At 33.9% G+C, this 12,511-nt stretch overlaps 1 long non-coding RNA gene across 1 annotated transcript; it reads right to left on the bottom strand.

Annotated features, from left to right (window-relative positions):
• Nucleotides 1-138: 138 nt before the first annotated feature.
• Nucleotides 139-8,234, bottom strand: LOC135155597 (uncharacterized). Its single transcript, XR_010294723.1, has 4 exons — nt 8,084-8,234; nt 5,405-5,458; nt 4,695-4,740; nt 139-227 (listed from the first exon to the last, which is right to left on the bottom strand). It is a non-coding gene; the product is annotated as an uncharacterized LOC135155597 (long non-coding RNA).
• Between the last annotated feature and the right edge of the window lie 4,277 nt (nt 8,235-12,511).

Raw genomic sequence — 12,511 nt, 5'->3', positions numbered from 1 at the left:
CCCAGCTATTGTCAAATTCTTCACTGAGCAAGTTTTGAGACAGATTGTCTGTTACACCATTTTCATATCTGCTACATTTCTCTGAAAGCACTGTGCTGTTTTTAACTTTAACATACCTCTTCTTTGCTCCCTTTACTCGTCTTCTCTGTTTGAAGGTTTCAATGTTCTGATCATCATTATCATCCTCATCACCATCATCATCATCTGCTGCCAAGAGAGGCTCATATCTGTTATAATGAGATGGAATACATACTCTGTCAAATATGCGATCTCCAATGTTGCTATGACCACAACACAAGCAAATCCAAATCAATGTCTGGTCGGCAAATTTGTCATTGTTCAAGTATCCCTCACAAATGACATGGAAATGGTTGGTACAAGATTCGCACGTTACATAGGTGTCACTTTCATTGATCTCATCCATGCAATGATAGCATTTACCAATATCTAAGTTGATCATCGATGTGTAACTGGAAAGCATGCTTAGAATTTCATGAACAATAGAGCTGAATTGAGTGGCAGCCATTTTCAATTTCTTTATTTGAACAGACCATAAAAAACTGTAAAATACGAATTTACACAATAACTAATTGTATTTTTAAAAAGTCCCTTGATGTTTTATTATAGCAAATATCTTAACAATAATTTTAACAATTTCACGTACAACACTTTGCACTATTTTGTAATATTATTCCCCTCAAATTAGTCTGCAATTCCCTTTTTATATTTATTTTATCAATAAAACACACTTGTATTTGGAGGATCTTTCAACTGTGTACTCCAAAATCTGTATTAAAATTTCCTCTCACAACTCTGAATTTTCTTACCAAGAACTCTGAGTACCCTGAGACAATTTCCTTTTAATCTGTTCTACGTAAAGCAGTATTATATTTGCAAGATTCTCAAACTCTCTATCCAAAATTTCGAACACTTTGTAACACTCACAATGATTTATTAAATCAAATTTAGTATCTCCAAGTCACTTGCTTTTAACAAACACTGAATATATTCCCAAGATTTCTTCTATACTTGGCCTATTACTATATAATGAAAACTATTAATTGCAACTATTGAGATCCACTTATATTTTGTACCTGGTTCTCCTTCAGAATTTCCTTTCTTTAATATTTGAGTACTTTTTTTCAACAATTCTGTCAGCAACAATCCTCTTTTCAACAATTTGAGAGGACTTTTCAACCTTGTTCTTATACTTCAATTTTCCAAAAATCAATCTTTTTGATAATTTATCAAGCTAACTTCTGTTATCAAATATCCTATTTCCAGGTATGCAAGTGCACTTGTATTTCTGAACCCTGTTCTTTAACCTCAATTTTCCTCACTTTTTCTCAATTATCAAGGTCACTGCTTTATACAAATATTTCAACAATCAAATATTCTACTATTCTAATTGCTCACTCTTAATTACAAATTTTCACTATCCTCACACAAATGTTATCCTCTTAATCAATCACGCTCTTGTATTCCTACAACTGTAAATATGGGAAGCTGCTTCCACCTTTCAAACACACGCTTATATTTCTCAAGTTGAAGTGTGTAATATCAATATCCTAATATTGTTTGTAATCTACTCAAGCCTGTTTGTTTAATTTTCTCTCTCTCCGTCTTTTACTTAAATGTTTCTCACCAGTTTTGTAATCTATTAATCTCGTTTTTTTTTTATTATTACTCTTAATAATCAACCTCTTTGCAATTACTCAAGCCCACTTGTATTTCTAAATCGTATTCTCTTATTTCAAAGTTTCACAATTTTTTTGGTACTTTTATAGACTCACTTGTTTTATAAAATAAAAATTACTGTCAACAATAAAGTACCCTGCTTGTCTTCCAAATGCTTGCTCTTATCACTTCTTTTCAAATTTCCAATATCCTCATACAATATTTTCTTTCTTTTCTTGACCAAAATAGGACTTTACAAAACTTGATATATATTGATTTAATTTCTTTGATACTCTATTTTCAATCTAATTAACTTATATTTTCAACTATCTCTCTCTCTCTCTTGTATAACAGAAACCTCTCAATTTGTTTTGAACCAAGCTCACTTATATCTATGACACGATATGTGTCTGGATCAAATTTTCTCTGTATGTGATCAGTGAAGCTCACTGATATTCTTTTTCTAATCAAACTGGTCCTTTTCTACACAATTTTCAATCAACCAATCAAACACTTATTCTCTGTCAAATCTAATTCCAGCAAATGCTTCAGTCAATCAAATCAATTTCTTACAAACACCTAAATATATACTTTGTTCAAATGGTTCAGTCTTTTCAATTAAGTTCTATTCAAATCTGATGTTCTCAATTGTCTAAAGCTTATTTTAGGGTCTCAAGTTAATCTCAAGGTCTGAAGCTAATCTCAAGGTCTCAAGCTAATCTCAAGGTCTGAAGCTAATCTCAAGGTCTCACTGTCTTGCTATCTGTCACAACTCTTCTGGACTCACCCTAGCCTCAAATTGCTATAGTTATTGTCATGAGCTGCTAACTGATAAACTTTGTTCAAATAGTTCAGTTCTTTTCAATTAGGTTCTTTTCAAATCTGATGTTCTCAATTGTCTCAACCTTATTTTAGGGTCTCAAGTTAATCTCAAGGTCTCAAGCTAATCTCAGGGTCTCAAGCAAATCTCAAGGTCTCAAGCTAATCTCAAGGTCTCAAGCTAATCTCAAGGTCTCACTGTCTTGCTATCTGTCACAACTCTTCTTGACTCACCCTAGCCTCAAATTGCTAAAGTTATTGTCATGAACTGCTAACTGATAGACTTTGTTCAAATAGTTCAATTCTTTTCAATTAGGTTCTTTTCAAATCTGATGTTCTCAATTGTCTCAAGCTTATTTTAGGGTCTCAAGTTAATCTCAAGGTCTCAAGCTAATCTCAGGGTCTCAAGCAAATCTCAAGGTCTCAAGCTAATCTCAAGGTCTCACTGTCTTGCTATCTGTCACAACTCTTCTGGACTCACCCTAGCCTCAAATTGCTAAAGTTATTGTCATGAGCTGCTAACTGATAAACTTTGTTCAAATAGTTCAGTTCTTTTGAATTAGGTTGTTTTCAAATCTGATGTTCTCAATTGTCTCAACCTTATTTTAGGGTCTCAAGTTAATCTCAAGGTCTCAAGCTAATCTCAGGGTCTCAAGCAAATCTCAAGGTCTCAAGCTAATCTCAAGGTCTCAAGCTAATCTCAAGGTCTCACTGTCTTGCTATCTGTCACAACTCTTCTTGACTCACCCTAGCCTCAAATTGCTAAAGTTATTGTCATGAACTGCTAACTGATAGACTTTGTTCAAATAGTTCAATTCTTTTCAATTAGGTTCTTTTCAAATCTGATGTTCTCAATTGTCTCAAGCTTATTTTAGGGTCTCAAGTTAATCTCAAGGTCTCAAGCTAATCTCAGGGTCTCAAGCTAATCTCAAGGTCTCAAGCTAATCTCAAGGTCTCACTGTCTTGCTATCTGTCACAACTCTTCTTGACTCACCCTAGCCTCAAATTGCTAAAGTTATTGTCATGAACTGCTAACTGATAGACTTTGTTCAAATAGTTCAATTCTTTTCAATTAGGTTCTTTTCAAATCTGATGTTCTCAATTGTCTCAAGCTTATTTTAGGGTCTCAAGTTAATCTCAAGGTCTCAAGCTAATCTCAGGGTCTCACTGTCTTGCTATCTGTCACAACTCTTCTGGACTCACCCTAGCCTCAAATTGCTAAAGTTATTGTCATGAGCTGCTAACTGATAGACTTTGTTCAAATGGTTCAGTTCTTTTCAGTTCTTAGGTTCGTGTTCTTGTTGGTTCTTGTTCTTTTTAGGTTCTTTTCAAATCTGATGTTCTCAATTGTCTCAAGCTTATTTTAGGGTCTCAAGTTAATCTCAAGGTCTCAAGCTAATCTCAGGGTCTCACTGTCTTGCTATCTGTCACAACTCTTCTGGACTCACCCTAGCCTCAAATTGCTAAAGTTATTGTCATGAGCTGCTAACTGATAGACTTTGTTCAAATGGTTCAGTTCTTTTCAGTTCTTAGGTTCGTGTTCTTGTTGGTTCTTGTTCTTTTTGGTTCGTTCTTTTAGTTCATTCGTTTTTCTTATTTTAAAATTCTTTCTAGTTCAGTTGCTTTGAAAGGAGTTCTATTGAAATTCTAGATGGAGTTCTCAATGACTGTTTTTTCTCAAAACCTTTTAGTGTAAAGGTTTGAGAATGGAGATGAAATGGTATGATATGAGTGAAGATGATATTGATTTAACAAATAACAGAAACAACACAAATACGATACAAAAGAAAAAAATAGTACGCAATTAAAATTAAAACTCAGTTTATAGGACATGATGAACAGTTACAAATGGATGTGATATTAAATCTCTTGTGCCTACAAATAATACAACAAATGGACATGTGACATTATCACAAATTTGCTCACTGCATATCTATAAAAATAAGCATATAACTGTTTAACCAAACAAATCAAAGCTTTAAATCATCATAAAATCATTAATCATCTGATTTTAATGATTTTTCTCATCTCGATTTTAACCCACTTATGAAATCATATTATTTTTCCCCTAGAGTACCCCATGATAACATTATCATTTTTCATCCGATTTTCATGATTTTTCTCATCTCAATTTTATTCCTTCAAATTAAATCATATTATTTTTACCCTAAAGTACTCGTTTAACCTGATGAAATTACCTGCTTACGATCTGGAACTGCAAATTTCTGGAAATCAGTTAGTAACCTGGGGAAAAAAGGAGAAAACCAGAAAAATCAAGCAATTACACTTCACATTTATTCCAACTAGAAAGATTCTTAATCTTAACTACTTAGAATTAAATTTACGTTTCTGCCGTCACATAATTAAGTACATTGTAGATAATTTCTCTGCATTTTCAGATTTCTCTTCATTTTATCAAATTGAAAAAAAAATCATCAGTCCCCCATCAATCCTTATAAAATTATATGTACAGAGTACATTCACAACATTTTAAAATTTGATGATCTTTAATGGAAATTATAAATTTCCAATCTGATTACTATGAAATCAATTAATAGTACATATCAAAATATATGCCAAAAAACATTTTTTCTTCAACGTACTTTTTAATCAGTCATGCAAAAATTCTTACAATGCATTAAATATAATGATGTTGATCAACATGATCATTCTTAACACTAAAAGCAAAAATTTATTTCTCAAGTGGTTAATAAAACAACAGTTTGTCTATTACATTGTGTATTAATATTAAAATGACTGAATAATGAAAAAGAATACTAATTAGTACATACTATTTATTTGATTTTTAAAAAGGGTCCACAAAGAATCAATGTCGCTTTGCGAATCAATGCTCTATACCATTCATATACACTTAACAAATAACTAACACCCAAAATTTTATACTTACGGCTCAATGCACTTGGCCAATATCACTGCCTTTCACTTCAAAGGTACTACCTGTCTATATAGAAAGAAAAAAGAAAAAAAAAATGGACACTGACCAGTAACCAAAATATTTATTCACAAAGAAACCCTAATCTTGCATGCTACTCTCAATTTGAATGTGTGCAGAACATTTGTCACAAAAAACGTGTGCCAATGGTATACAACCTTCAAATTTTTTCCACAAGAAATATGCTGTACACATACAGATCAAGAATGGATTCTCTACACTTATCTCTACCTTTCGCACCGTGTAACCACCTTTTATGTACTGAAACTTACCAGTACACAACATAGTAAAAATAGAATCTTAAAAATGTAATTCTTGTAACCAAAAAATCTTGTTTGTGTTTTTTATTATTATCTTGGCTGTCAGCTTCTTTTTTAGTCACAGGAACACTCGAATCTTGAATTCTGACCACATTCTTCCAAGGCCCTCTACAATATCGAATTGTAAAATCCAAGTAAATACACTACTGGGCCTCACAAAAAATATGCTCAAAATTAAAAGATGTCAGCAATCTGGTGAATAAAAAACAACACAACAGCCAAAATACAAATGAAAGACAGATCATTTGTGATTATTTTTCTCTTTTATTTATTACAATAATACTATTTTAAAGAATTTTTTTTTCGTATTGGTTATGTGCTGCCTTCTTTTTGTACACAGAGTCAAACAGCACAAGCTTGTATCACAACCTTGTGCATTGGACGTATGGTGTGCTGCATATATTCTCTACAAACATGCCGCATAAGACAGATACAGGCATGCAGGGTAATTCATAAGCACTACAGGTGCAGTAAACTATTTAACCATTGCAGAATGCAAGCACTCGTACAATGCAAGGAGTAACCTTGTGCTGCTTTACCACCCTGTCTGTACAAAAATTAGACAGCTCATAAACAATTCTAAAAAAAAAAAATCTTAAAAATATGATTCCTGTAACCAAAAGATAAAAAAATAATAATAAGTAATGAATGATCTATCTTCCATTAGTATCTTGTCTATTAGGCCTATGTTGTTTTTTATTCACCACAGTGCTGAGATCTTTAATTTTGTGGATATTTCTGTGAGGCTCTCTAGGATTTTGACTTGGTATTTATGATTCCTCAGAGGGCGTTGCAAGAATCTGCTCAGAATTAAAGATTTGAATACTCTTGTGAATAAAAAACCTGTTAGCCAAGATAATAATAAAAGTCACATAATTCATGAGTGGGATATTTTTTTTGTTACAAAAATGTATGACCCCTAATTTACCAGATGACTGGCTTGCAATCCAAAACACTCCAACCTTTTTTGTTTGTAGCCTATAGGCCTACCATAACCTGATCTCAATTTATCACAGAAATAAGAAAAAGTATCAGAAAATAAATTACTATTAATCACTTAGCCTATAACCTTTTGACCTCATGGCTGTTGTATTGTTTTTTTATTCACCAGATTGCTCAGATCTTTAATTTTGAGCACATTTTTGTGTGGCCCTCTAGTGTATTGACTTGCTTTTTACAATAAGAATTAATTTTATTACACTTATAGAGCGCCTTGCAATATATATGCCAAAATGCCCCGTGTCTCTGCAGTCCAGTGCCCATGTGTGTGCATATATGCGTATCTGGGCGATTTTACTCAAACAAAACTTGCAATGAACTCAAAACATTCCATCTTCAAATACGAGATAGATATTCATTGAAATCCGAGTAAAAATATGGAAGAAATGTTAAATTTCAGACACTTTATACACAAGCCTGAAATGCAATCTTCCTCAACAAAAATCTACAAAGTGTGTCCAAAGTGAATAAGAATGCAGACATGGGCAGTATTGCCTCTTCAATCTCAAAATGACAAGACTGCAATTTCTTGTACAAATTGACATATTTGCCCTAATTTTTGACGAGATTTTATCCTAAGAATACAAGGAATAATATGAAATAATAATATGAAATAATATGATTGTCACACTACTTCCGCGATGAGCTACGGCAGGTGAATCAAAGACTGCAACAGCTTTTTGTTCTAAAGTCTTCTAATATCGGATTTCTTGAATGGATATGATGGACCTAGGCCTAGGTGTAATCAACTGATTTTAGAAATTTCGATGAATTTTGCCAATTTTTTCCCTTTTGGTCATTCTTTTACCCCCTGTAATCGATTCTTGTCATTCCCGTGGATACTGCGTTAATTCCCACACGCGTACCATTTGTAATGCGCAATGTGGTCGGTTTAAAAAAAGGTGGTCGATATGTGGTGGACCTAGGTACCATACATCAGCGCGAGTGCTGGTTACAATAATCACATTCTCAAAACTCTTTTTTTTTTTTTCTAATTAGGCCTATGGGCTAGGCCTATGTCATATGTACTGGTAAGCCTACTGCAAACTTTCAATACACAAAAAGTGATTGCACAGTACATATGAGTGCACTTGGTAAGCATGTGGTTTTAAAAGCACAGACAGAGCCCTGCTATGCTACATAGATTCTCCACACAGCTTAACTTTACTACCTGTGGCTCCATGCATGCTCCATGTAGCTCCAACAGTGTTGTTGGCAACACAGGCAAAATAGTTCAACAGCACCTAGGTCATGAGGCTCACCCTGACCCAACATCTTTGAAACAACACATTAATAAGGGCGAAAAGAAACTTACCAAATTTTTGAATTATCAAAACTCACAATATCAACACAACCTAAGGTGATAACAACCAATATTTCTGAATTTCGGAAAAACTTTGATACACTTCCAACTTTCACTAACGTTACGTTGGGAGTAACAAGTTGCACATATCATGCAAACACGCACGGCCGGAACGGTCACAGTCGTCGTATCAAAGTATCGATCACCAAAGTATCGATCATCATCGATGACCAAATAAAAAGCAACCAAAGAACTATAACTAGATGTCACCAAATATTTCCATATCAATAATATTTCTTCTTCTGTTTTTATTTGGAAAATATTATTACTGCCCATTTTTCCCGAATTTTATCTGTCTGTTGCCAATAATGTGACGACTGGATTATCATAACTTTAACATTAATTTTTGTATAGATGTTAATATTAGGTAGTCAGTATATGAGAACAGAATTATTCAACAAAACTTTGCTGACAAAAAAAATAGCCATTTAGAGACTCAAGGGGAAAAAAAAGATTTTGGTTTCATTTTTAATACTTAAACTTTTTATCTGAAATACCTCAACTTCAACTTTTATCAAAAATTAGTTTATATGACCTCAACTCAATTATCTGTGACAAAAAAATCTTATGCTAATTATAGCTGTTTATTTTGTACCAAGATGATTCTGAAGGTAAAATTGGCCAGTGTTATATTTGCAAGTATCATAAGGCAAAACATATAAGCCTATCTATTTTTTCACACTTTTCGAATTTCATTTCATTTCAAATAGCAATTTACAATATCACTTTTCTCCATTGTAATATTCCAATAAAACATACTTTCACCTGTGAATTGCCCCCCCCCCCCTTCCGATTAGTCACTTTCATCACATTAACGCATAAAATCCGATATTTTTTTCAAGAATATTTTCTATGTTGAACATATCATAATGAAATAAATTTTAATTATTTCATTGTTGCATTCAAGAAGATCATCCACAAAGACATCAAGTGTTTCTTTCAATTATGATCATTAACTCCATCACCATCACCACCACCACCATATTTCCATCATCTTTGTGAACATCCTCCCTTTACATTACAAATCACACAAATTCATACCAAATTGCCCAGCTTGACACTGACATTATAACATCTCAAGGTAATGCTAAGCCACTTAATTACAATTGCAACTGTTAGTAAAGGTGCCATGGCCAACTGGCCTACAGAAATGTGAGGATCAAAATTCTCATCTCCAGCACGGTATTTAGTTATGCCATTGAGCAAGGCATTTTAACCACATTGCTGTTTTATTCTACATAAAATAATCAAAAATGCTATATGCACTATGGAAACAAAGGAAGGTATGGGAGGGGGGGGGGGGGATAAGACTGTTCTTTGCTTTTCACATTTCGAAAAGATTTCCAATAAGAAATTTCTCCACAGGTATACGGGCACACAGCCGTGCATACAGGGGGGGGGGGGAAGGTTCAAGGCCCAGTTGACCCCTCTCCCCTGCAAAAAAATTGATAATTTTTTCCTTTTTATTATGCTGCTTGTCAGATTTCAAAAAGGAATAACCTTTTTTTTCTTCTATACATCTATTTCCTATAGAGACAAAAAGGGTAAACCTGAATCAGTTTTACCTTCTTTCCAACATTTCACCTCCACCACTGGCGTAAATCCGTGTTGATGGGTGGGGGGGATGACTGAAATATTTTGGCATTTTTTTGCAATCATGTTTTTAGATATGCAATGAATTGTCATTGATTATGTCCACAGTGGCGTACCGTGGGTCACGGCATTGGGGGGAGGGGGGGCACCAGCAAAATTTTTGAATGACTGAGTGAGTGACCTAATAGAGACATTTTAAGGACAATGTCATTAAACGGATATGTATCTCACTCATCAAATAATGCGAGCGCGAAGCGCGAGCTGAAATTTTTTTATATTCACACCTAAAAAGGGACATTGTAATCAAATTTGTGTAATCATGATAGGTACCTGTCTCGCTTAACAATGCGAGCGCGAAGCGCGAGCTGAAAACTGAGATAATTCAGACCTGAAGTGGGGCATTCTAAGTTTTCTTTGTAGGAATTAACCAGGACCATACGTATTTCATTAACCAAATGATGCGAGCGCGAAGCGCGAGCTGAAAATTTTTGATATTCAGATCAGAAGAAGGGACATTTTAAGGACTGATTTTAGGAATTCATGAAGAGTAGACATATCTCACCAATCCATGAAAAATGCGAACGTAATCACGGACAGGAAATGTTTCATATATACGAAGACCTTAACATGGGGCAATCACTTTTGAGTCATGAAAAAAAAGCATATGTCACTACATAAAACAATGATAACTCAAGTGCTAGGAAATATATTTGGTTTATATTGACTTGAAAACGGGATGTTTTGGTACAACAGGATTATATATCTCGTTAAACAGATAATGCGAGCACCAGGAACAATTGAGACGTAGGCCCTGGGCAAATTATGTTTCATAAAGTTATGATAAAAATGTTTCTTATGTAATGTAACTCAACATAATTATAGTATAATATAACATTATAATGAATAATATTTTCTTCTTTCCCACTACGTTTCTCATCCTTTCTCCCTCTTTTCTCCTTTTCCCCCTTTCCCCGTTGTTTTTGGGTCAGCCGATGGGGGGATGTGCCCCCCCCCCATGTCCCCCGTAGTTACGCCACTGTATGTCCATATGGCAAATACCCCTCCAATATTATTATCTTTTTTATCCCATGATGGTTTAATGGTTTATTAGAGATTACATTCAAAAGAATTTTGACATTCCATCTTAATCCCTTCCCAAAGACCCCAACATTGATGAATTGGAAGTATTTCGTTTGGAAATGGTGAAGTGGCTCTTTATTTGCATTTTATGATTCAATAATATTATTTTATTTGTTAAGCGGTATTTTTGGAAGAATTTTCACCAATAAAACAATTATCTCTTGTGATTTTTTTTTCATTTCTTTCGTAAAAAGTGGGGGGGATGTTTGTACAGGCCATCCCCCCCTCCTCGAAAAGTGGGGGGGATATATCCCCCCCATCCCCCCCGGGATTTACGCCAGTGACCTCCACAAATAAGATTTAAAAACCTCAACACAAATGGACAAATCAAGCAACAAGATAACCCTTTCTATATATTTCACAAACATCAACCTACAAAAAAACAAAAAAAAAAAAAAAATCCTCAACACCATTTTCTCTACTCACCTACACATTACCATTATCATCAACCTATAATGATATCAATAAAATCATCACTATTATCACTCATATGACTTTCACCATCATTTCATCATTATCAAAATAAAAACCACTCAATACAATTATCATTAACATTCCCAATAAAATCTTCTCTTCATTATTATTACCTTTACACCATCAACAATTTCTTCATCCGATCACAATTTTCTTTTACAAAATTCTTTCTTATCCAATATGGCATTACATTTCATATGACAAATTTAAAGCATAACATCGACAACCAGGAAAAGACGTTACATTCTCAACAAATCATTACAAAATGCCACCATACTAATACAAACACAAACGTATCTCCAAAACTTACATGCAAACATACATTGCACAAGGTAAAAGGTGCACTTACCATCTTTACACGTAAAATGAATAAAACCTGTAGAGAGTCCTCCAAATATGAATGTGTCCAATAATATTCCATATTCCCAGTAACCAAACAAAATCACCACACATATCACAAAAACTAACTTGGCTATAAGCACAAGCCACATTCTAATTTTTCGCTGACCAATAATCAAGACAACAAAAGAGATAATATTGTTCTCCACAGATGAATATTGCAATAGAAATACTTGAGATGTTCAAGATGAACACTTCCTCCACATGAAATCATACAAACAAAATGTTTCACGAAAATAACATTCCAAAATTCATATATTGTCACAAAAAAACCCCAAACAACTGTAAGAAATGACGAAGAAGAGAGAAGTTGTTTTCAACTTTCTTCTGATGGAACATAGTGATTAAGGAGAATACAGACAAATTCACGAAATGTGCAGTGAATCACAGATAAATGTGCTCTCTCATTTCTTGGCATATTTATGACCAGAAAGTCGACTCATATTCAAGGAGACTGTCTGACCTCTTGGACACATGAAGGACGGTCAAATTTCGAAAATGCATCAGTCTCCACTTATAACAGAGAATAAAATGAAACCGTACACTACATAGAAAATACGTATTGTCCATATGAAAAATTATATTTCGGAATTAAAATGAAAGACCTAAACATAGAACTTCTGAATGTCCATTTCTCTTTCCTAACAAATGTGTCTCACTACAGGCTGATAAAAAGAATAAGAGATGCTAGTGGTTTTAAAGTTTACCAAGTATTCACTTAAAAGGTTCAATATTCTCAGAGGTATATATAAAATTGCTTCCAAAACAACACAC

This window comes from Lytechinus pictus, chromosome 10 (genome assembly GCF_037042905.1).
Source record: "Lytechinus pictus isolate F3 Inbred chromosome 10, Lp3.0, whole genome shotgun sequence".
In the NCBI taxonomy this organism is placed as follows: domain Eukaryota; kingdom Metazoa; phylum Echinodermata; class Echinoidea; order Temnopleuroida; family Toxopneustidae; genus Lytechinus; species Lytechinus pictus.
Note: the sequence above shows the minus strand (reverse complement) of the source record. Positions and strands in the feature narration are given on the sequence as shown.